The sequence below is a fragment of the Diorhabda sublineata genome, chromosome 10 (genome assembly GCF_026230105.1).
Source record: "Diorhabda sublineata isolate icDioSubl1.1 chromosome 10, icDioSubl1.1, whole genome shotgun sequence".
Classification (NCBI taxonomy): Eukaryota; Metazoa; Arthropoda; class Insecta; order Coleoptera; family Chrysomelidae; genus Diorhabda; species Diorhabda sublineata.
Window position 1 is genome coordinate 15,679,177 of NC_079483.1, and position 24,665 is coordinate 15,703,841.

The 24,665-nt window shown below is 32.3% G+C and overlaps 1 protein-coding gene across 5 annotated transcripts in view; it reads left to right on the forward strand.

Moving 5' to 3' along the window:
• The first annotated feature begins 4,225 nt into the window (after positions 1-4,225).
• LOC130449353 (eye-specific diacylglycerol kinase) overlaps positions 4,226-24,665 on the forward strand; it is a 260,920-nt gene continuing 240,480 nt past the window's right edge. For all 5 annotated transcript variants that reach the window (XR_008910435.1, XR_008910436.1, XM_056787124.1 and 2 more), the window contains exons 1-2: positions 4,226-4,366; positions 15,135-15,227. The gene's annotated coding sequence lies outside the window, so the exon portion shown is untranslated. The remainder of the gene's footprint in view (positions 4,367-15,134; positions 15,228-24,665) is intronic.

Here is a 24,665-nt window from a genome sequence, read left to right on the forward strand (position 1 = left end):
GTATTGAGGACCGTAAAGTAATATAGGTCATGTCCAAAACAATAGTTAACGATACGCAAAGGGCAAAAGTTAAAATAAATCCATGTCAAACATTTTAGGACATCTAAACACTCTTAACTAACCTTGGTTGGCCATTCGAGAAGTTTTGCTGCAGATTTGAAAAAAAAAGCAGAGCCTTGGATTCCCCAAAATCTACCCGAAGAGATCCAAACCAACAATCATTGCATCACAGCACATGATCGCTTGATCGCTGTAGATTAAAATGAGACCTTTATGACATCCAAAAGAAATGAGTTTGTTTTCAAGTACTGGACAAGAAATTTATTGTGAATAATTGAATGGAATGTTCTATATCTTTATTCGAAAAGTATCCAATGATAGTCCACATAAAACGCATCTATGCAAGAACGTACTGTGCAAGACAAAACTTGAAAACAATTGATGAATTGAGGTGGACGGTACTGCCTTACCCATACTTGCCTGATATAATAACCTCGATTCCCCATCTATTCAGATCACTAAAAAAATTTTTTGGTCAAAAAATATTTTGGATGAGCAAGTTAAAATGTTAATTTAATTCCGAAAAGTAGTACTTCTTTGTTATTCCCCTGAGCGTGGAGTATTATCCTCCCTTTTGTCCAGATGTCGATATTTCTATATATTTTTTCTATTCAAATGGTTCATTGAAATGGTCTCTATCTGTCGTCTTTTGGAAAAGTTGTTTTACCCTCAGCCCAGTCTAATTTCTACTATAGCTTTTTGCGAACTATCCGATTTCTTTCCTCAACCTGTCCTCGCATCATACGCCCGAAATAATTGACTTCGTTTTTATAATGATCAAGAAATTTTCTAATGGTCATAAGCAGACAACAACACGGCGAAGCTCAATTATTTGTCAATGGAACTAACATAGAGAGTCAATAAATTTAAATACCTTGGATTTATGTTAAATGAAAAATGGGATTGCGACGAGGAAGCTAAAACTCGGATAACAATTGCAAAAACATCTTTTACAAAGTTTAATAAGTTCTTAATCCGCCGAGATGTCCCCTAAGCCTTAGATTGAGGGTGATAAAATGTTATATTTGGCCAATTCTTTTGTATGGTGTGGAGACGTGGTCCCTGAAAGTAAGATCCTTAAACACAATAAAAGCAATGGAAATGTAGCTGTTGCGCAGACTTCTACGGATCCCATGGACCGAGCACATGACGAATGTAGAAGTACTGAGGAGAGCGGGTGTGGAGAAATAACTGATCGCAGTAATGAAACAACGAGAAGTATCTTATTTGGGACATATCTTGCGAGGACAGAGATATTCAGCTCTCAAACTCATTCTAACGAGAAATATCGACAGATGGAGAGGACCATGGCGTAAATAACATTGCTGTCTACGAAATATATGATAGTGGTGTAGCTTTCAGGGTGCGACAACAATTTTTCGTCGTGCAGAAGAGGGTTGCCTTCATATAATAGATTAGAAGTTTTGGACAAGAGAGGGGGTTTTCGATAATTATTCAGCTGTCTAAGTATCTCTTCATTACTGGTATGTGCGTTCACGGGATCTTTAGGATTCTCCTATAGCACCATATCCCAAACGCTTTTATTTTAATAATGATATTACGTTGAGAAAGGGTATCGTTTTGCTGCATGACAATGCCCGTCAACATGTGAATAATCGGACCAAAGATCTCATCAAATCTTTTCAATGGGAAACTATAGATCATCCTCCCTACAGCCCTGATCTGGCGCCCAGCGACTACCATTTGTTCCTGCACTTGAAGAAACACCTGGGCGGTCAGCGTCTTCAAGACGATAACGAAGTCAAAACAGTTGTAATACTGTGGTTAACAAGTCAGGAGGAGGGTATTCAAAAACTGGTGCCACGTTATGACAAGTGCCTCAATATTCACGGAAATTACGTAGAAAAGTAGATTAAGGTACAGGCTTTCATGTAAAAATAAAATTATTGCGATATCTTTGCACTTCTTCTTTTAATTCCAAAACGGTACTTACTTCAAAAATATGCTTCGTAGCTTTAGGCATATAGGTATGTATCACATACTTACAAAAAATGCTCCATATGGAACAGTGAGGTTTCTATTAATAAAAATTTTTTTCCAGTGCCCAGCAAGCTAACCAAATATTTGAAATGTGATATCAGTTGTGTCCGTTGATTGTAATTTCCATTCTAGCTACAGTCATCCATTTCTTTTTCTTGATCTTTATATTAATACATGGGCTTGGGCTGATTAAAATCAAGTGATTAAAATCAATTTTTTTTATTCAGAAGTATATGCAGACGATATAGTAATAGCAGCAAATACAATCAAGAAAATAGAAGATAAAGGAGATCCTTGGATAAAGACAATAGAAGTAAAAGTCAAAAAATGTAATAGAAAGGTAATAAATGGAAAATAGTACATGGGGAAGACGGGAAAATAGATATAGAGATAGCGAACAGATGGAATATAGTCAATACTCTAAAAAAGCAAATTCACGGGAGTAATGAAATAGGCGAATACATTTAAATAGAAGTATACAACTTGATAACAGTACCTAGGTTATTATATGGAAATGGAAACTGGACAATCAACAAGAAGAGATAGAGTAGAATAGTAGCAGCAGAGATGAAACAGCTAAGGGAAATAGCGGCAAAAACGTAGATAGATAGAAAAGCTCAAACCAATAGGAAACAAAATAGATGCGTCAAATGGTACGGTATATGAAGAGATAAAAAAAAGTGACAACAGCAAAAAGACATAGGAATTGAAGGAGAGGAAAACACAAGAAACTTAACAACAACAAGTAGCACAGGAAAAAGGAAGCAAACGGAAAACATTAAACCAAATGAATGAAGTAGTAAAGTATCGTGAAGATTGGAAAAATGTATAAGAGGAGAATGAAAACTAAAAACCCCATACTCTGACAATCGAAGGGGCATACAGAGCTATAGAGAAGAAGGAGAAGAAGAAGAAGAAGATGTTGGGATTCACTATAAATGCTATTATTCAAGTTATACCAAGAACTATTGCTTACTTGGTATAATCTGTATTTTTTTCCTATCTTCCTTCATACCCACTTCGTATTTTATGATGTATTCCTAGAAATCAAAGTTTTCTTCAGTTACCAACACAATGCCAATTCAAGTTCCTCAAGTTGTTTATTATTCAAATAGATAATTTTCCGTATTTGCAGTTAGAGTTGTCTTAAACGTGTCTTTGCATTGAATTATGGGACACGCTAATGATTGTGAACAAGAAAAAGCTCGAAACCAATCAACTAATCATACAGCAAGCAAAAGTATTAAAAGGATTCTTTCAATTTGTCATTGTCTTCTTTAATACTAGAAAATAAGTTTACTTTATGGTTGTGGTATTATGAAGTAATTTCTACCCAGTTGACTATGTTCTATAAAACAAGATTTTCAAATAATGTCATCCAGTGGCATTTGGAGAATGGGAGAGATATTTGAAAATTTGTCGTGTGCAGATGAAGTTATCGTTTATATTGATAGTTTCACGTATTGGTAAATACATTCAAACAAAAATAGAAAAGAATATTCTTTAACTTCTTTTGCTTGTTGAAAATTGTGACATGTAGCGACATCTATAAACTAATTTATATATTTGTGAATTTTTACTTACAATTTTGGAAGGTACCTTTACCATATCCAATGAATGAAGAATTCGATTTATACTGCCATCTACCAAGGAATAATTCAGTTTACAAATGAATGTAACAAATAACTTTCATCTGCTCTGCCATCTACTAGCGAATAATTAAAATCTAATGGTTAATTTGTCGAAAAGCGTAAGAAAACTGTAAAATATAAGAATAGAAATGAATATATTTCACAAATGGTAGATAACTTTTAACAATATTAAAAGGTAACTTTGTAAATTAAAGAAATTATAAATTTAATCTATTCATCCATCTACTAGCGAAACGTACAAAATACTACAAACTGAAAGGTAAAGAGAAATGTATAATGGAAAGATACCTTTTCAACAGTTTTAACAGGTAACAATAAGAATTCAATTTATACTGCCACCTACAAGCAAATAGTCAAAGTAATTAGTGTGTAGCTGAAAGAAATGGTTTCTAATTAAATAGAAAACTGTAATTAACGGTATATTTAAAAAAACTTGTTGATTATAAGTTTTTATATATTTTTGGCTCGTTTAATGAAATAAATGTGAATTGGGATAGGTCATGGTGAGACTGGCCCAGTGGAACCAAAATAAACTACATAACAGTTAAGAGCCAAGTGCTTACCGACTATTTTGACCGTGATTATACAAATTCTATCTAATGCAATTAAAAAATAATCATGTGTTTTGTTGGCACTTTGAAAATGTCTGAAAAGTAAGTTGAATAATTCTACAGCGTTATTTCTTCACAAACATGTTTAATTTTTTACTCTAACACTACGTTAACTCACTTTATTTAATAGGGGATCGATACAGATTTTATATGGGTTCTTACCGTTTATCTAAACAAAAATGTTGTTTATTCTATTTAAATAATCGTATTTCAAGAAGCAGTCAAACAAAACATTTTTTACGATCGAAAGATTCAAGTTTATGAATGGGATAAATGTAAAAACTGAGAAAATATAGAACAGGTTGAGGAATCTGTTGAGGATCACATGTGTTTAATAAGATATAAAGAATTGAATAACTTGAAGATCTTTAGAAACCTAAAAATTTGTTTTTTGAGTAGAGGTTTGATTATATAAGGAACTCAAAGGAACCACATAGACACTTGGTGTTTATAACGGAGAAAAACTATAAGGAGGAAAGAAGTAACAACAAAAAAGGTCCCTTCCTTGTAAAGGGAACCTTTTTTTAAATAATTTAAAAGTTATATTGGATCTATATGAGTACTGACTACTCCAACCCAACCTAACCTTTCTCAACAGTAAGGTGAACAATCGATGAATGAAATTTGGGGCCGAACAGTGTTTTAAAAAAGGCCAGTTAGCCGAATTTGTAGAAAATTTCATTAATTAAGACATACTCCGACCCATAAATGATTAATGTCAACATTAAAACTAAACAAAATAATTTATTACCACCTTCTTTTGCGAGACTCCAAAAATCCTTTCGGATACACTTATTGTACATATAGTTGAGTGTATGTACAAAATTGTAGGTGAATTTTCGTTTCGTTTTCGGAACTCCAGCCAATATTTGTTATTATTTGTCTTTAAACTTGAGTAGCAGCTCTCATATTTCCTCTCCACTTCAGGAAAAAAATCTCGTAATTACTAGTAAGCAAACGGTTATAAAAGTGAAGAAATGAGTTTTAAAACAATGAACAATCTCAAATATGTAATATGTAATGTTATGTAATTATAATACCAATTGCTTAGTTTCATGTAAATTTCAAAAATGTTTTTTATTTCTGTATTTTTAAGTACGCCTATGACCTAATTAGCCATTTCCTTGATATTTTTCTTCAATTTGAAATTATATTCGACTACAAAAACGTTTTTTATCAAAACAAAAAATGTTTCTAAATAAATTTAATCATAAAAAATCTTAGCCGTCTTATCGCACCGGTTTTTGATACTTATATTTTGACAACAAACAACGAATTACGCGCTCTTGGATCTGAGAGAAACTAGGAAAGGTTAACACTTGTTCACCTACACCCAATGTAGGTAAATCTCCTAACACACTCATCAAGTTAAAAAACTCAAGGTCGACAACATAATATTCAGTACTATATATTATAAATGAGCCTTTATTATCCGCGGATTTGTTTGAGTTGTGTAAGTAGCATGTACAAAATTTTGATCTTTTTGTGACTGTCACGTTTTGAGATAATTCGTTCGGGACCTGACAAAGTTGTTGAGGTTTTTGTGATAAGTTTTAGTGATACTATAAACGTTGGATATTGTGTTCAAATATTGTTAGCATGGGACTGCTTAAAAATAAGAGAAAATATGTGTAAGTTCTGTAACAACATGTCTTTTTTATTTGCTTAACTAGATTATAGTTATTATTTATATAATTCATAATAATTCATTAAAATGGGCATTGAGATTACTTAATTGGGCTGCTACTCAAATTTTGAGATAGACAAATAAAAACAAATATCTATCATTTTCGAAGCATTCTCTCCATTCTGAAAAAACAGGCAACAATTTGCTTCAAAATGCTTAGTGCGCTAACAACTTTTGTTGGATTGATCTCGTCTTGAAAGAAGGCCCATACAATCGATTGTTGTTTAGTTTTGGGTTCATATACAAAGATCCATGATTCGTCGCCTGTCACGATCTTATAAACAATCAACACGAGCTTTTATTTGAGCTATTGTCAAATTATGCGGTATCCAACGCGAACAAATATTTTTTACAGCCAAATTTTCATTCAATATTGAATTTATGCGAGTGGATTTAATGCCCAAGTATGCCTCAATCTCACGGTATTTCATATGACGATCTTGCAATATCAGATCAATGTTCTTTGGCACAACAGCAGATTTTGGAAGACCTTCACGAAATTCCTCCAGGAGCGAAGTGCGAAGTCGAAACGAGTTGATCGGCATGCTGCGTTGCTTTAATCTGCGACGAAAGTCATAGAAAATCCTCACAAATAAAGTTTTAACTGCGTTGACGATCGTATATGTGTTTAGTGATTTCTAATTTTTTCGTATTTTCTTTGATAAATTTTGTAAAAAATACCTTCTGGCACAAAATACATTATCATCTCATAAAACAGATGAATGTTTCAAGAATCTGTAAACAACTCTAATACCACTCGTATGACGACTTGTTTTGAGTAAGTTCACCATTTAATTCACAATATAATAGCTCACAATAAAACTTTTTTGGCTGTCAACAATGCTCTCAGTTTTGACTGTCAATTTTAATATTTTGGCATCCAACAGTGAATGTACTGATCCGTTCGAGATACTTTAACTAGATGCTCCGGTAGACGTTAATAACGAAGCAGACCGATAATTTTTATATATAATGCGCAATTGTACGTTGGATGTACTTGATACATTAGTTTGAACAGGAGATTTACTTCTTGAGCAGTAATTATCTATAACCGAAATGTATAATACGAAATTACATCACCCTACATCAAAATCTCTGTCGGGATGAAAATAGATATTCTTTAAGCAGTTTTTCATGCCAAAAAATGACATTCGTTTTTTTATTCTACAACGTCTGGTTAAATCACAAATCGATAATTTCTATCGTGGTAATCCATTCGCGGCCATTGAATAATCAGTCACCCGCGACGCTAAATCTGAGAGTGAGACCAATTCATCAGAGGATAAATTTGCTCCAGAAAAACGTAATGAATCACAGCTGTTTACCCAGTAGAGTGAAATTATTTGGTTAGAGATTTAAACCTATCGAAAGAGGAATCTGAAGTTCTACGTTCGAAACTGAATAATCACTTATGAGACGTCTGAGCGGGGACTTTTTATTGATTTTTCTTAAAGATGTTTAAAAAAGGTCTCTCACAAATGGCAATGAATACGCCTCCATTCCAGTTGTTAATTCCGTTCATTTGAAGGAAACATATGAAAATGTAGGAAGCTAATTGGGCAACCTCAAATATGCGGAGCGCCAATGGCATGTGTGGCTACAGTTGAGATCTTGAAAAACACTGGTAAAAAATTGTGGCATTAGGGACCATTTGTACCAGGTATAAAAAACATCTTGCATGAACTGTTGATTGACCCTTAGAATGTTTTGATACCACCGCTGCATATAAATCTCGGATTGATGAAGCACTTTGTAACCGCTTTATCAAAAGAAGGCGCCTGCTTCAAGTATCTTTCAGGAAAATTCCCCGCATAACCTCAGAATTATGAACTTGGAAAAAGTTGTACACGGTTTTCAGGGCAACAATAAATATTCCGAGTACAAAAACCCAGTGGAAACAATGTGAACGGTTCCACCAAGACATAAAAGAAATGGAAAAACGGTACCAAGTAGGTGGAATAAAAATGTGATGTCTGATTACTGCTGGAATCTCAAAAGGAATTGCCAAGACACCCAAGAGATGTGCAGAAATTCAAAAAGACGAAAGCTGAAATTAAATACTATCTTACCAAATTTTACCTATTTCAAAATGCCTTCATGACTTTTTTAAAATAAATTAAAAACTCAACCTTGTACATGTAAGCTAATATTGAAAATAAATATGTATTGTTGTGTGAAAAAACGGATTTTTCTTCATAAAATACATAAATCATAGTCGAGTGAAATTAGATGATGAAATTGTTCAAAATGTAGACGTGATAGAGGAAAACGGAAACCAGATATGAAATCAGCATAAAAAATATTTCAGAAACAGCTATTTTCATTGAATCATATGCATGGGGGTGTAAATGCAATTTAAATGAACGAAAGTGTTAAGAATTGTTGAGAAAGGAAACAATTCCTATGTTAAGAAATGCAGTTTGCTTTAATTACGTTTGGTTTCAGTAGCATAATGCATCACCACATTTTAATACTGCTGTTCGAAATTAGTTGATTGAAGGTTTTCAAGAGTCAAGGCCACCATATTTCCCGATTTATCCTTTCGAGACTATTTTTTTAAATGCATTGTGCTAAATACAAAAGCTGAAATTTGATAATCCAAATGCTAATTCGTTATTTGACAAACTCTTATACGAATTCTATTTATTAGTTCATTTAATTATAATAAACTGAGAAATAGAACACTAATGACAGTCTGTCAAATAACAAATTAGCATTTGGATTATCATATTTCAGCTTTTTATGGTAGGCTTAGATTATTCTTACCATATAGAATTAATTTGACATTTCTGGAACCATTGTTTTGATAAGTTATCGTCTTCAGACACCGTATTTATGTACTTATGTATGTATGGATTTGGGGTCTCGTATACATTGTGACCCAAATGATCTATTGTGTCTTGCTGCGATACTGGAGAACTCTGTGTTTACAGCTGATCCATTAATCCCAGATCTTCTTCTTCTATTTCATGAGTTCCCAGGTGAATAGAGGTTTCGTCCTCTTTGCAACAAAACCTTCACGCCGCATTATCCGCTAGGTCTAGCTGCTACAGGAGGCGACGGGGCCCCGATAGAACTCCTGTTAGTATTCGTAGATTGTTCTTACTTAGGTTGATAAATTGAGCAGATCTACTTTGGTTATAGTTTCCTAGAAGAGTCTTTGCCTATCTCAGCTTCTGTAGGTTGTCCCAATAATTGGTCTTGCTCCTATCTACCTTCTTTTCCAGTGCTTTTTCCATTGATCTGTAGCTGATAACATAGAAGGATTCAGGTCCCATGAAGGGCTTTCGCTTTAGCGAGCTAATCAGCTATTCCGTTTCAGAACGTTTCGTTCTGGGTGCGTACACTCCTATTCCAGCTCCATCTACTGCTTTTGATCCATCCGTATACCATTTAATAGCATTTCTGTTCATTTCTTGTATGGTGTTTTGGTCCCATTTGCTTTCACAGTTTATTATTGAGGTGAAGTTTTTCTCAAAGTTAAACTCTTTCGATGTGACGTCCTGAAGAATGTCCCAGGGTTGGTCATTATTTAGGAACGGGTTGTTGGTGTAGTAGTAAGTAACAGTACATAGTGTGTCCAGTAGTATCAACTGATTAGTAGATTAATGAGTTATTTGTTCATGTTATTAATTTTTCTGGTTTTAATATTTATTTCAATAACTGTAACATAAAAAAATTTGAATTATACAGTATTGACAGTATTTTTCAATTAACAGATTAAGAAAAATAAACAATACATATCAGACGTAATGTAATACGAAATGATCTTAAATAACTAAGGGAAATTTACTTATAAGGAGATTTCCGGTTATAAAATTTTCGTTCAACATTAATTCAAGTGTTTTTTGATATATTAATGAAACTGTTAAACTGACAGAAACTGTAACAAGAAAATATTGGGTTTGAAACATTGAGAAGTGACTTACTCACAGATCTTCATCATCAGACATCTATTCATTATTCACTACACTATCATATTTTTACTTTCAATTACGACTCTTTTATCTTCTTTATGAGGAGAACCAAAATCTTTCAGATATCTTCTAAAAATTGCAAAGGAATCATTCAACGCTTCAGAAGATGCGATTGTATTATTAAGCCCAGTCTTATATATACTTACGTAAAATGGCTGAGTAAACATCAATAATTAATCATGGACATATAATGATACTAATTTAAAAGAAATGGCCAGGAAGGCAGGATTAAGAAAAAGCAGAGTGGAAGGCCGAGAAAGCGACGGTATGACCAGGTGGAAGAAATGCGATAAAATAAAACTCTGAAGAAAATGAAGGAACATACCAGGAAAAAAATACAGGGAAATGGATGGAGACAAATGTAGAGAAAAATAAGAATTTCCCAATAGAACCGTTGTTCATAAGATTTTATTCACTTCAAGTATGACGAATAGTTAAGAAATTCTGTTGCTATTTTCTATATAAAAAAATTTAGGAAATACTTCACTTACCTGTTTACTTAACGGATTATTAATTCAACACGAAAATTGTTGATTCTCACACTTTTTATAGAAAAATTCATGCAGAGACGATTTTATTGTCCATTATTTTGTGAAGGAACACTTGAAATATGACAGCCTGTCCAGTGAACATATTTATGGAGAGAAATAAATTATAATCTCGTAATGTCCTTAAATCAACCAGTGATAATTGGAATTAAACTATAACATATAACAAGTCCAATATTCTTATCAATTGTTTCATGGAAAATGGGTTTTAAAATGGATTTTACATTATACAAGGAACAGTCTACTTGTTTAATTGCAAAATTTGACATTTGAAACTAAAAATGGGTTTGAAATATTAATTAAAACCAGGTTGCATGAAAAGAAAATTATATTGTTATTAAAATGAAGCTTAAGCTTTTAGTATAATTCATTTCCTGCCGCAAGATTAGCAGCCATCTTCGTTTATGACTCGATTTCATTGTCTTCTCATTCAATTATATATTCTACTTGCATTATTTTTTCTTTTCATTAATATAATGTGACATAAAGTGACATCGTCTATCTAAGATATTTTTGTAGGTGATTATGCTAATTTCTTTTTCTTTGCCATTTAAATACACAGCCATCAGTACCTTTAGTCCTTTTGACTAATAATCCATCTAAAAGATCAGGTAAATCGTTATTCTCATTTCAATAACTCTTAACTTCCTACTGCTAGGTTTTAATAATTTTACCCAATCGTGTGAGTGATAGATTTGTATTTGTTCCCTCTTTTTTTCTTTTTGATGATACTGTTATCGTTTTCAACATCTTAGCGGCTATAACTCTGTGCTCTAAGTTAATATACCTCTAAGTTAATGAACCGGTCTCTATCAATATTCCGAAATAATTTGAATCGCCAGCGAATTATCAGCTGTTTGTAAGTTTAGCTAACATCTTTTATATCTACGCAACGCGAATGCCAAACTGTAGTTTCACTAAATAAAACTTAATGACTTTTGAAATATTTTTTAAAAAAGGTTTTCTTCAATTTCTTCAATCAGAATACTCTATGGGTTAATTTGCTCGTGAGTCTTAGATAATCTATATCATCATCGGTGATGTTACCTCTTATACCTCATATTAGGTCTATGGCCATGATGAACGCGTTCGTATGAAATATTCAGTGCTTCAGATATCAGTTTTAGTCCAATTCGACGGTCTGATAAAATCATGTCATGAACTGCATCGATATTTTCGGGGACTGAAACAGAAACTGGCCTTCCCGATCGGTCATGTTCAATGGAAAATTTACTTCTTTTGAAGCTTGCACTCCAATTCTTCACGGTCGCATACGAAGGATATTGATCACCAACGCTATTAAGCATATTTTCGGTAAATCTGCTTACCTCTTAACCCTTTTAAATACAGGTACTTGATGATGGCTCGATACTCCAATTTTTCGATTTTCACAATTTCGTCGGTGGACATCTTTTTTCTTTTAATTTATTGAGTAACTCTGGTTTACTTTTTGACGTCAACCTTTACACTTACACTTCTAATAAGTTATTGTTCGTTGCCATGGTAACGCAATATTTTGTTTATGCATGGAACTGGTCTAGGCTAACTAGATATCAATACATCGTCGTACTGCTTCAAAGTAGTATTTCTTGCGTGGCCCCACTTTCCTCCCATTTTAGTATTATGCTGGGAAAATTTGTCCGCGTGTTTATCATCACTTCGAATAAACGCTTCACTTAGGGTTGCTGTGCTTAGGAAGCACAAAGGTTTAGGTTGTTCATCAATACGTGAAAAGTATTCACAAGCCCAACCAACCAACCCAATTTTTTTTCCAGTAACCAACGTACTTATTTTGTTAGTACTTTTACCATGTATGCTGTTCTTTTGGCATACTTCCATAGAATTTGTTTTTGTTTCAATTAATTGATTTATGGTACTAATAGTACATGTTGTCCAACGAGGGTTTTCGTCAATATATGTACCGAAAAATATTTCTACTACAATATTGAAATTCGACAACTATAAACTGTAGGTAATATTACAAATTTTGAACAAGCAGCTACTTCGTCATATTTCGGATAAACATGGTTTCGTTTTTACGAAATTTAATGAAAAACTCTGTATATTGATCCACTAATGTTAGAGTCTCTCTTATATTGATTTAGAGATGACCAATTTTTTGTGGTAGGTTCTTAGAAACGATAAGCGTATCATTATAACTGTTTTTCATTTGAACAGCTACGAAAGCTAAAAAAGAACATAGCACTCTCACTACAGCTGCAATGTAGTTTTCTTGCACCCTGCTTGAATATTTTCTGTTGGAATTGATTGGAAAAGTGCTCTGATTATGTTTACATCGGTACCAGCTGGACCCTCATCCTTTGAAATGCCATCAAAGGAAAAAATCTAACGGGGTTATATCTGTATGAAGTATTATTTATCGCCGAAGAAGGTTTATGTGTGAAAAAATTTACAATAAATAGGTAGATCTAGTTTAGTAAGTTTCAGTTTATCTTCAGTCTCTGAAAACGGAAACTTGGTTATCGAAACGTGTGAAGTACAGTGTAATAGTGAGCATGGGGGCTTAAACAGTATGAATATCATTGTTTTTTTCCTTGGGGGATTTTTAAAAGAGTCAATATACATTGCAGGTTCTTCTGCTATAGATGATTTGACAAACTGAAACAAAGCAGTAAATATTCAAGTAACATGCACAAGAAATGTATGTAATAAGTTTGGATAATGCATTAATGGAGGTTAATTTTACTATTAACTGTAGTGTTAATGCATCCCAATTCTTTTTATTCCTGATCTCTCTTTGTTTGTCCAAATAAATTATTTGTTTGTTATTCATAATATTCTAGGTCCTTAGCATAGGAGTGTCAATAAATTTTATAAAAATGATACTATGTGACGCGAAATTTGACGTCACAACAAAGATGTTGCTTCTTTAAAATATATAATACTACCAATCGCTTACCACTACAAATTTCAATAGCGAATACATAGTTCTCTAGCCAAAACCTCTTGAAACATCATTCAATATTCTACTGGATTTTGTAATTTTTTCTTGAAATAAAGTATAGTTATAATACCAACAAATGTTTTTTGTATTTTTCTCTTTCCTTCTATAGATGTTACCTTAATGATAAAAATACGATTCGGAAAATTACCAATAATTCTGTATAATTACTATCAGTTAATTTAAGCGCTTATACTTGTTATTAGAGTTTTACAGTTGCTTAATTATATGTTAATATTACTAATGATACTCCTAAATACATTTAATTAGATATTGAAATTTAATCATTGTTGTAATTCATGGAAACTGGGCAAAGGCCAAATTCCAAACGGTTCATATTCGATAATCCATTGACTAAACGTTTGATCTGTTGAAAATGATGTTGGAATATGTGTAATAATTATTATTTGTTCGAATAAACGGGTAATACACTTCGAGTTGCTTTGAATTCTTCTTATAATTAAATAAAATAATGAAGGGGGTGATAACCGAAGTCTTATATTATTTATTTGCGGATATGCTAACACAACACTCAATAAGTCGTTTGAATCACTAAGGAAAACACATTTTTTTGCCAAAAAGCGATTAATCGACGTTAAATAACACTATTAAGAACTAAAATTACAATACAATATTGATTATTGATGATCGGTTTTATATAAGGTGATTGCTTGTATTAAATTAAACAAAGTAAACAACCTGTAGACAAAAAAATAAATGAAGCCACAAATTAAAAAAAAATGTAATTCAGCAGGATAATCAGCTCAATGAAATAGTTTTTTGCATTATGGATTAGCAACTTATGTTTGGTATGAGAGCCCGAGATTCTATACCATTTATGAACCAAGGGATAGCGAACTGTGGTGGATTAGGTGGATATTACTATTTGTTAGTAGTAAAGAGCTGTTTTCAGGAAAACCAAGTTTGATAAAATTGAATGAATAGATTTAGAGTTATCGGCCCTTTTTTATAATAAAATTACCACTATCCCTCATCCCTCATTTAACCAAATAACTAAAGGTTGTAGTATCAAAGTTATGCAGAATTTTTGAAGAATGCGATGATGGGTTGTGTGTAATTTGGACTTTCTAGGTTTTCAATTCGATTCTGATTTCTAGCGATAGACATACAAACTTGAAAATAAATACTTTAAACCGTTTTCGATATAAAGAAATTCTTAATGGAAAATCCAGTATATCCCTACTAGTGTGCAGGGACTGCTTCCGCACCTTTTGTCTGCTATACTTTGTACACCACGATGGTGACTTCTTGGAGATATTCTTGATAATGCTTATTCTTTATACCAGAAAATTCCCAGATATTTAACTACCTATTTTGGAATAATTCACCGTCTTTCTAGACATTTTTTTCTCTACAACTAACGAATTTAAACTAAATACAAAACTATTAAGTGAATATTAAGTCAATGTCTTCAAAGATAACATAAGATTTGACTCATTCCAAACCACAAACGATAACGAAAGTATTCGTCTTCTACATTTGCATTCAAACATAGATTTACACATGATGGTCGATTTCCTGTGTGTGTGTGTGTGTATGAGTGAAAAATGAAACTGAATAATTTTGATATCATTCAACTTTATAATATTCAAATGAAACATTTAATGTTTTCTAGTCTCAACGATCGTGATATCTCCAGCGGGATATTTTGTGCGTTGGAGCCGTTAAATCCTCCTGTTCGACTTGTCAGGCATCGATGGGGAACAAGGTAAGTAATTTTTAAATAATTTTTTATTGGCATTTTATTTCTATTAGAGTTTAGTGATGCTCCCTAGCAAAAAAAACTTCCAACATTTCATTAGTATAGTATTTGAAAACATTTACAAATGTAGTTTCTGCACACACCGATATTTAATTATCATTGAGCTCATTGTGTATTTCGTAATCATGTCAAAAACATTTTGAGGTTTTTTTGTGACTAGATAATGAAAGATTTTAGGCTTTTTTTTGAAGTTGGGGTCAAATGATCAACCAATTACCGGACTATCCGGAATTGTATGCTTTTTCTTTTTCGCAAGGATATTTGCGTGACAATTGCGAACAAAAACATTTCAGTTATTTATTTGAATTTATTAGATGTTCGTAAATACCAAATATGGTTCTTCAAGTAATCTCTGAGGTAATTTTCATCTCTCTGACCCCTATCGATTAGGAAGACCACAACATTATGTCGAAGAACATTTTTAGCTATGTAGACCTTAAAGTTATATTAAAGAAAGAGATATTTAAAAATAACAAAAATATTACACAAAAACCATATACCTTCTCATTTCTGATTACCTTTGTAGTTTTCTTGGCCGCCCTCTCTTACACCCATATTGATATATGCTATAGAAGCACGAGCGGACAACAAAAAAATTAAAAACATCATTCGAATAACAGAAATAAAAATACTCAGAAACATATGCGGATACACACTAAGAGACAGAAAGACAAACACAGACATAAGACACGAATGTGAGGTGGAAGACATAGTCAGATGGGGATGAAAACGTAGAAGGAACGAACACGTGGACCAGAGAAGGATTAGCAAAGATCGCACAAGTCAGTAAACCAGGGACACGACGACAAGTTGGAAACTGCAGGCCGTATCAATAAGGCCCGCGATCGCAATGTGTCACAGAAGGAAGAATCATGTTTTTTTAGAGCTTTTATACGGATGTATATAAATAATTTCAAGGGCAACGCGTGCCTAAAAAAGCGAGAGAAAAAGACAGTATCGCCATCTCTTAGCAGCCAAAATATCCTATTATTTTTGTCGAGAACGATAGAATATTTAACGCGCTTCGAGTCTAGACTAGAACCTTCCTTAACCATTAAAATGAGTGCGTGGCGCGACGTGAGTCAGTTGAGTCGAGTAATCGAAGCGATACAGTTTGAGAAGGATTTTAATTGTACTGCGAAAGGTGATTGTGAAGCTATTGTGCATTTGTTTGTGTCGTGCGCGTGCGATATCATTAATTGTTGTGTCGAGTTCCATAATTTTGGCAAACATAAACTTACGAATGAATATCTCCAATCAATTCATAAAATAACTACAACGAATATGATACCTGACATGAATGAGCTTCTCAAAATCTAGAGAAGTCAGGTATCTGGATCTTCCAGCTCAACATAATTATCTAGTATCATTTATAACTTTGATAGGTATGATTTTTAACAACCGTATAATTTATTAAATAAAATGTTATAATAATTCAGTTGCTTTTTTTTTAAATTTGGCACACTCTGCAAAATTGAGTTTGACTCCTCTGGCTTACAATAATTTCTAAATATTATCAATGTTGTTTCAATGTTTTTATTGGAACGAAATGGCCTACAGAACTTATTTGTACCACAGGACAATTTATATGTATCTAGAGGGGGTTTAAAACATTTATATCAATTTTCTGTTGAAACCTAAAATTTTTATGTGACTTTGCTACAAAAACTGATGTGCTTGTCCAGCAATAAGAACAAGAGTAATGAGTCTCTTAGGCGCCACCTTTCCGATGGTGTACTAAAAGTCCCACTTTTCCGATGGTGTACTAAAAGTCCCACCTTTCCGTTGGTGTACTAAAGGTCCCACTTTTCCGGTTAAGGGTTAATATAGACCAAGAAGAAAATGACAATGACACAGACAAACCCACACATATAAACACGATAACAGAAGTGTTAATAATATTCCTAAATACCCTTTGTTTATTTTGGTAGATTTTTATATAATTTAACAGGTTATCGGGATTATATAACCGAGTTTTATTATCAAAGTAAAATTTCTATTTCTCACGTTAAAAAAAAGCAAAAAGGAAGCTGAAAAAGTATAAACATTGTTATCGCTTCTGATAAAATTTTCCGCTCGTAATTACTCAGTGTCGACCTTCAAAACTACTGAACTATTTATTTATATCCGACTTCATTGTCAAAAAGTTATTTTTTCGAGTAAACTCGTAAATGTTTTCCTGATTATTATATAAGCAGTCCTTAAGGATACGTTACGTGTTTTTACTCTGATCGAAATCGCCTGACCGTCACTGGGAATTTTATAACAAGATTTAGTGGAATTACGAAGTTAATCTCATTTAAGTTTCTCAAGGGTATCATTACATATATCGGGAAGGTCTTTTATCAAGTGATCGTCAGATGTCTTTTGTTGTTTGTGTTTACCGACGGGTTTTCTAAAAACAATTCTTCCTACTATGACTATAGATAGCGACAATATGTTGAAAGTTCCGGAAAATGACGGAAATGGGACTGATGGTACCAGCGAGGATGAGACCGACGAAGATGAAAGGTTAGAGATATAATAAAATTAATTTAATCACTATTTTTTAATAAAACCCTAATGAAATAAAATGTGAAAAGCTAAATAAACTGAATTTAATATTTTGTTCATTAGACATAATTACGACATATCACGAAATATGTCAAATTAAAAATTTCAATTCGTCGATATAAAATTTAATCCCAATCTCAACTAGTTTTGAATGGCGGCCACAACTTAAAGCGAAATATGAATTTATAATAAATTGTTTTTCATTCTTTATTCAAAAATTAGAATTAGAAAATGAAAAATCAATTGAATTTCTAATTAGGATTACGGTGTTGCCGTTGCATATAAATATGCAAATTCAGTCAAAATATGCAACCAAAAATTCTCATATTACGTCACTCAATCGTGTGACTGACACACAGATGTCGCTGCCATTGTCAAATCCATATGACGTTTATGAAGTACCAATTTTCAAAAGAAAAAAGTGACAGCGATTTAAGTGAAGCTGCTTTTGTTATTTTTAAAAAGATGGATTCAAAACAATTTCGTGTGTTAATTTATCATTGCTTCTTGATGGAAAAAATACAGTACAAGCTCAGCAATGGCTTCAAAAGTGTTATCCGGACTTTGCTCTATCGAAAACAACCTTTTGTAATTGGTTCGCTGAATTTAAACGTGGTCGTCCATGAGAAATGGATCCATCACTTTACTCCTGTATCAAAACGATCATCATCTGAGTGGACTGTAGCCGAAAATAACCGATGGACAAAAAGAATTCTAGATTGGAGACCGAGAACAGACAGACGAAATCCAGGAAGACCCCCTAGGAGAAGGACTGACGTTATTAAAAGAATTCGGACAAGAGCAGAGAAAACTGGAAGCATTTGGAGGAGGCCTATGTCTAGCAGTGGACGAGATAGTGCTGAATGAAATGATGATTCCCAAAAGGGTTCCCAGACATTATTTTCAAAAAAATTAAATATTTTATTAGAGCTTTCTTATCTATTCAAATATCCTATTATGTAAAAACGTCACTTAAACCAAATAAACAAATGGGTACTGAAAGGGTTAGGGAAATAGTTGAGGTAAAAACGGTTCTTCAGGAAACTTCGAGGTATAATGTAAAGCAGTAAACGATTGCATACTAGTTATACAGAGACTTTGTCAAGGAAGTTAAAAAAATGTAGAAATATATCTCGAAACCGGAATTATTTTTAATACTGATAGAAAATGTGGAATAAATAAATTTATCTATAACAGATTCACTAATTTGAACTTGATAGTTCTACATCAGAAAATGTATGTCTTTATATGGCTCCAATTTTAACGAACCACATTTTATTTTTCAAATACTGTTGAATAATTCAGTACGTGTTTTGGGGTTTCCGTTTTAATGTATGTACTCGCATTCTTCTTCTTGGCGACAATCATGACTATTTGTATTTTATTCACAGTTGCTCCTAACAAGTGAATTGATTGGAAGTTAAACCACTCTCTTAAGTTTTACAGCCATGCTATTATTCGTCTATTCTCTAATTTGCGGGCTTTTATGGTAGTCAATAGTTCTCTTTGTGTTGTCAATTTGTGTAAAACTTTTTTAGTTGCCATTCTATCTGTCCATAATATTTGTAGTATTCTTCTCAATATCCACATTTCAAAGGCTTCCAGTTTTTTTATTATTGTTTTGTTTTATTATCAATGCAATTGTCAAAAACAAACTCAAAAATTGGCTATAAAAACCCAAAAATTAGCTATAAAACCCCAAAAATTAGCTATAAAAACCCAAAAATTAGCTATAAAACCCAAAAATTAGCTGGAAAAACCCAAAAAATAGCTATAAAAAAACCAAAAATTGGCTATAAAAAAAGGTTTTTGAGGTTAGTTTCAATCAATTATCAATAACAAACCCAAATCTAGAAAAAAACCAAGGTTTTTGAGGTTGGTTACAATCAATTATCAATAACGAACTCAAAAATTGGCTATGAAAACCCAAAAAAACATTAATATTTTCAAAATAAAGTAATCTAATAATAATTATGTTACAACGAAGAGCTACAAAAATTTTTATAATAGGTGAGAAGACGAGAAGTTTGAAGATTATATTTCTCCCGATGCCATTAACTTATCTTATAATTATTACCATAAAATTACCAGTTCTATGTAAATGAATATAATGGGCAGGGGCCGAATAAACGAAATGCTCATTTCAATATGAATTTTAATCAGAAATTAGCCAACTGTGTGAATAAATTCACGTAGATACAAGGTTATTTTGTATCCATTTATACAAAATAATTAGAAGAACGAAAATAGTCTAACTGAATTCTCATTATACCTTTTTTAATTATTCCTCCTATATCAATTATATTTGAATTTTCGACAAAAAATCACTCTGTGTATTGCAATTATGAATAAAAAATATTCACCGGCTGGCGGTGCTGGGCAAAGTGACGCACGTTGACCATTCCAAATTACATCGAAAATGTACAAAACAGTAATTACATCAAAATCAATCAAAAATTACAACTCAAAGATTTTTATATTAAATATAAGAATATTCCATCAAGTTTATCGAGATTTTTGTCTGTACTCATCTTTCTATATTTCGTTGCTTTTAGTACTGAACAAACTGTTTCAATTACCACTACACCAACATTTACAATTACACTGTCTGACGCGAGTTTCGCTAACCAAATTATCGTCTTCAGAGACTGCTTAAATAGTGATGGTGTAGTGGTAGTGTAAACAGTGTGTTCACTATGAATGCCAGGGCTGAGATACAAAAACAAAACATATATTTATAAATGGATATGGCTTTACTTCTTTTTCAAAATATTTTTTATTGAGATCAATATATTTTTACGTATTGAGGAACCTCCAAAAGATGTGATTTCAAACGCATCAACCTCTTCTTCATGTGTAAAAAGAAGAAATCACTGGGTGCAAGCTTTTCACTGTTCGAAAATGTTTTTCTTTGAACTGATATATGAAAGCTCCCATTCTCGTGGTGGAGAATGCTTCGTCTTTTGCGAATTGTTTCCCTGATTTTTTCAAATACTTCTGGAATAAAAATGCATTCAGAATTGACCAATCTATGCTGCTCTAATGGCATGGTTGCAACATATTCCAAAAAAACAGCTACCATTTGCTTTGAAGTGCTTCGTGCGCCAATAATTTTGCGGAATTTGCTTCTTGAAAGTTGATTGTTGTTTAGTTTCGGGTTAGAATGCATCCTTATTCGTCGCCTGTTACGATCTTATAGAGAGCTGCGATTGCATTCTCTCATCATTTTTTTAAACCAATGAAAATAAAATTTTTTTGAGCTATTGTCTAATTATGCGTCAATGAGAACAAACCTTTTTGACAGCTAAATGTTCATACAATATTGAATGTATACGAGTGAAAACAATCGCACGAACATTTTCGCGATTTGATTTCATTTTTTGACCAAGATGAATGTTTTTAGTATCTCAAATAGCACTCGTTTGACAACACGTTCTGAGTATGTTAACGATTAAAAATGTCAAACTTTAGTATCACCAATGGTTTCAGAAATTTCAACTTCGTCGCTTTTAGACTTTAGTTTTTTTTTCGTCACAGTTATTTACGAAACTATTTTATATCCAGAAATAACTTCTTACGTATGCTTTTTATTTGAGATTAGATTTTTCTTCTGAAAAATGTGAACCTAGACCATTTGGTGTAAAAAAGAGGAGTGATCAGGGTGATCAATCACACTCCTGTGTTTTTTTTTTAATTTGGAAAAAATCCTGTTGCAAATATGAATTATGGAAACAAGACAAGATTTATCTTATAATATACCTAACCTAACCAAAAGATTAAATAATAATTTCCACCGTTCCTAATAAAGAAGACTTGGACATAAAAAGTTATTATGCGCACTGAGGTCTAATCTAGTGTGTTTCAATTTTGCTAGAGCTATACTGGACGCATATAGCTCTTTGTATAGTCCCAAAGCATTTATGAATGCTCTTATTAGAGACATTTTCTCCATTATCGTTCACCGTCAAACCGATTACCCAGGCACGGACAAGAAGCGTCTAAGTGAATATAGAAATTCTGTGCTCTGGTGTTTCATATTCTTGTCTTGTCTTAGAAATTGAAATGTCGGTGCTTTTCATTTTTATCATCTCAAAGTATTTATGGATACTTATTCGCTCTATCACGGTCACAGTTTGCGAGAAGCAAACAGACTTCCATCTGAATGATCGATTGCGGTTTTATGTTTTCTTCCATTCTTCAAGTGAATTTGAAGAAAACAAAATGGTTCTATTCCGACGACGGAAGTCTGGACCTCGTTTTTTGCTAGATTATTCAAAATATATCAAAATATTAGCAAAAAATCAACAATATCCCAATTTAGAATCGTTTGGTATAAGAACTTCTCCCAGGTTGATCAAGTTAAAATTATATTTTAGCCATTGCGTTATCCTTATTGTCCTAACAACCCCCTATATTTATTATGATAGTGCTCAAATATAATTCCAAAGAATTTTTTTCTAGAATGGTTATTGTTAAATATCGTTTTCTCTTCTTTCAGGTTTGTAGACATATTCCAATATTTAATGCTTTTTGTAATGTGGAAGAAAATTAAGATTTTTAGGATTTTCTCTTCAGGCATAGGTCGTGTATTATATTTTCTTACTAACAGCATTAGCAGCAAATGAAAATCAACATAAAGGAAAATGGATAGATATAAGGTAATATATTTTTTATTATGATAATATTATAGTGAAATCTAGAAATTATTTTTGATAAAAATATCACGGAATTTTATATAAAAAACAAAGTGAAAAATTGCGGTTAAATCGACAGATTTTAATATTTCGTGAGCTTATTTTACACCCTTTTTCCAATTTAAATCAAAATGTTTGATGTTAATGCATTGTTGAAAATCTATCACGTTAGAAACTGCAAATACGATTTCAGTTAAGCCGCTATATAATTTAAGAAAGGAGGAGTGCCAAGTATTTCGTGATATTCCAATTATGGTTGAAAATGAAACATGAAAAGGGGGTACTTTGAGATGAAGCAATGTTTTCAGGGCCATCGTTTATGGAAATGCCTAATAATTACGGCAGAAACAAAGTTTTTCCAGTTTTTCAAAATATATCGTTAACGGGACAAAATATGAAAGATTTCTCTTTATAGGAAAATATGAATATGATCTTTGAGTAAATTGCCATACTCAAAGATTTCCAAAGTCTTACGAAAGAAATAGAAATAGTTCTATCGACGTCAATTTGAATGTAGAATTTTGAAACGTATGAATTTACAAATGTTTACAGGAATCAATACAATTCAAAACCATCGAAAATCTTGATTAATTATTTCCCAGACGTTAAATACATAAGTATTCGAAAGCTCGGAAAATATATTAAAGTTAGTCCACTTTGGTGTTTTATTGCCACGTTCCCAATATTATTAAAATTAAAGCTTTCCAAATAATATCAGAGTAGTTATAAAATTCTATAAAATTTTCGGATCATCACTTTTTCCTGTATAATGTGATCCACTCTAATAATTTGATCAATATGGAAAAGTCATAGCGTAAACTTCAGAATTCAATAACTTACACCTGCATTGTGTACTTTTATTTTTATCTCTAATGGAACTACGGCGTTTCTCTTCTTTTATCTTCCTTTTTCGTTCCTATTATGACTTCCCAAGAGAAAATTTCATCAAGTGCTCTGGTGAAAATTGAATTCAAAGTACAACAAACAGTTCGAACTATTGAAGGAAAGTAAAATGCGCTGTTGTCAGCAAATTTTCAAAGATATTGTAGATAATATAAGTATATAGAACGAATTTACTATGCTTATCATACAATAAGACTGGAAATAAGCTCTTTTTTATCTGCTTATATTTTTCACGTAAAACTAGAAATGAAATTAGGCAGCTATAATAATATATTATTATCAGTTATATGGAAACATTATTATTATATACCTATTACAATAGTAATAGGTAATAATTACTTAATGTATCTAAATGTTCTTGATTTTATGTCACTTCTGTTTTAAAAAAATTATAAAAAAAAAAGAATTTAAAACAGAAGAGACTTAAAATCAAGAACATTTAGATACATTAAGTAATTATTACCTATTACTATTACCAAGGCCGGATTAAGCTAGGGGCTTGGGGGGGGCTATAGCCCCGGGCCACAGGTCCAAGAATGCCCCATCATTTGGAAATCATTCTGTATTTTTTGATGTGTTGATACCACAAAGCTAACGTATTGATATTATTTTTTTAATTTTTTCACACAAAAGTGGGCCCCGTCATTATTTTAGCCCTGGGCCTTGTAAATCTTAATCCGGCCCTCACTATTACCTATAATTTTGTTACTCATTGTGGTTTTTTTCTGTATATTGAAATTTTATTTTATTTGCATCTTTATTCAGTTATTTTTATGTTTTTTTCTTAGTTTTTACAAGCTTTTGTCTACAAATTGTAACAATTTTTTGACAATAAAGTATTTCATTCTCTCTCTATTCAAATTAAGCCTATTTTGAATTACTTTTTTCTTATATGCCGTCATTAGATATCAACTACAATGGAAGATACAATACAGTGTTTTTTTCCAACTATTGCATATATGTCGTGATGGTAATTTCCAGCCTGTTTTTATTAGAACAGTAAGGAGCCATCATCAAAAAAACTGATCGAATTTTGGCAAAAATGTATTTTTTAGTTAGTCACACGACTTATTAAGTTATATGTGTCAAATCAACCAAATCTTGTAACATCTCTTTACAAATATTGACTAATATCGCATGAGTTGTTTCCAATATAAAGATAGTACCTTCGACCAATTTCCGAAATAATTCATTTAGTTGTATCACTAGCAATTTTAGTGTCGAGTTTTCAACA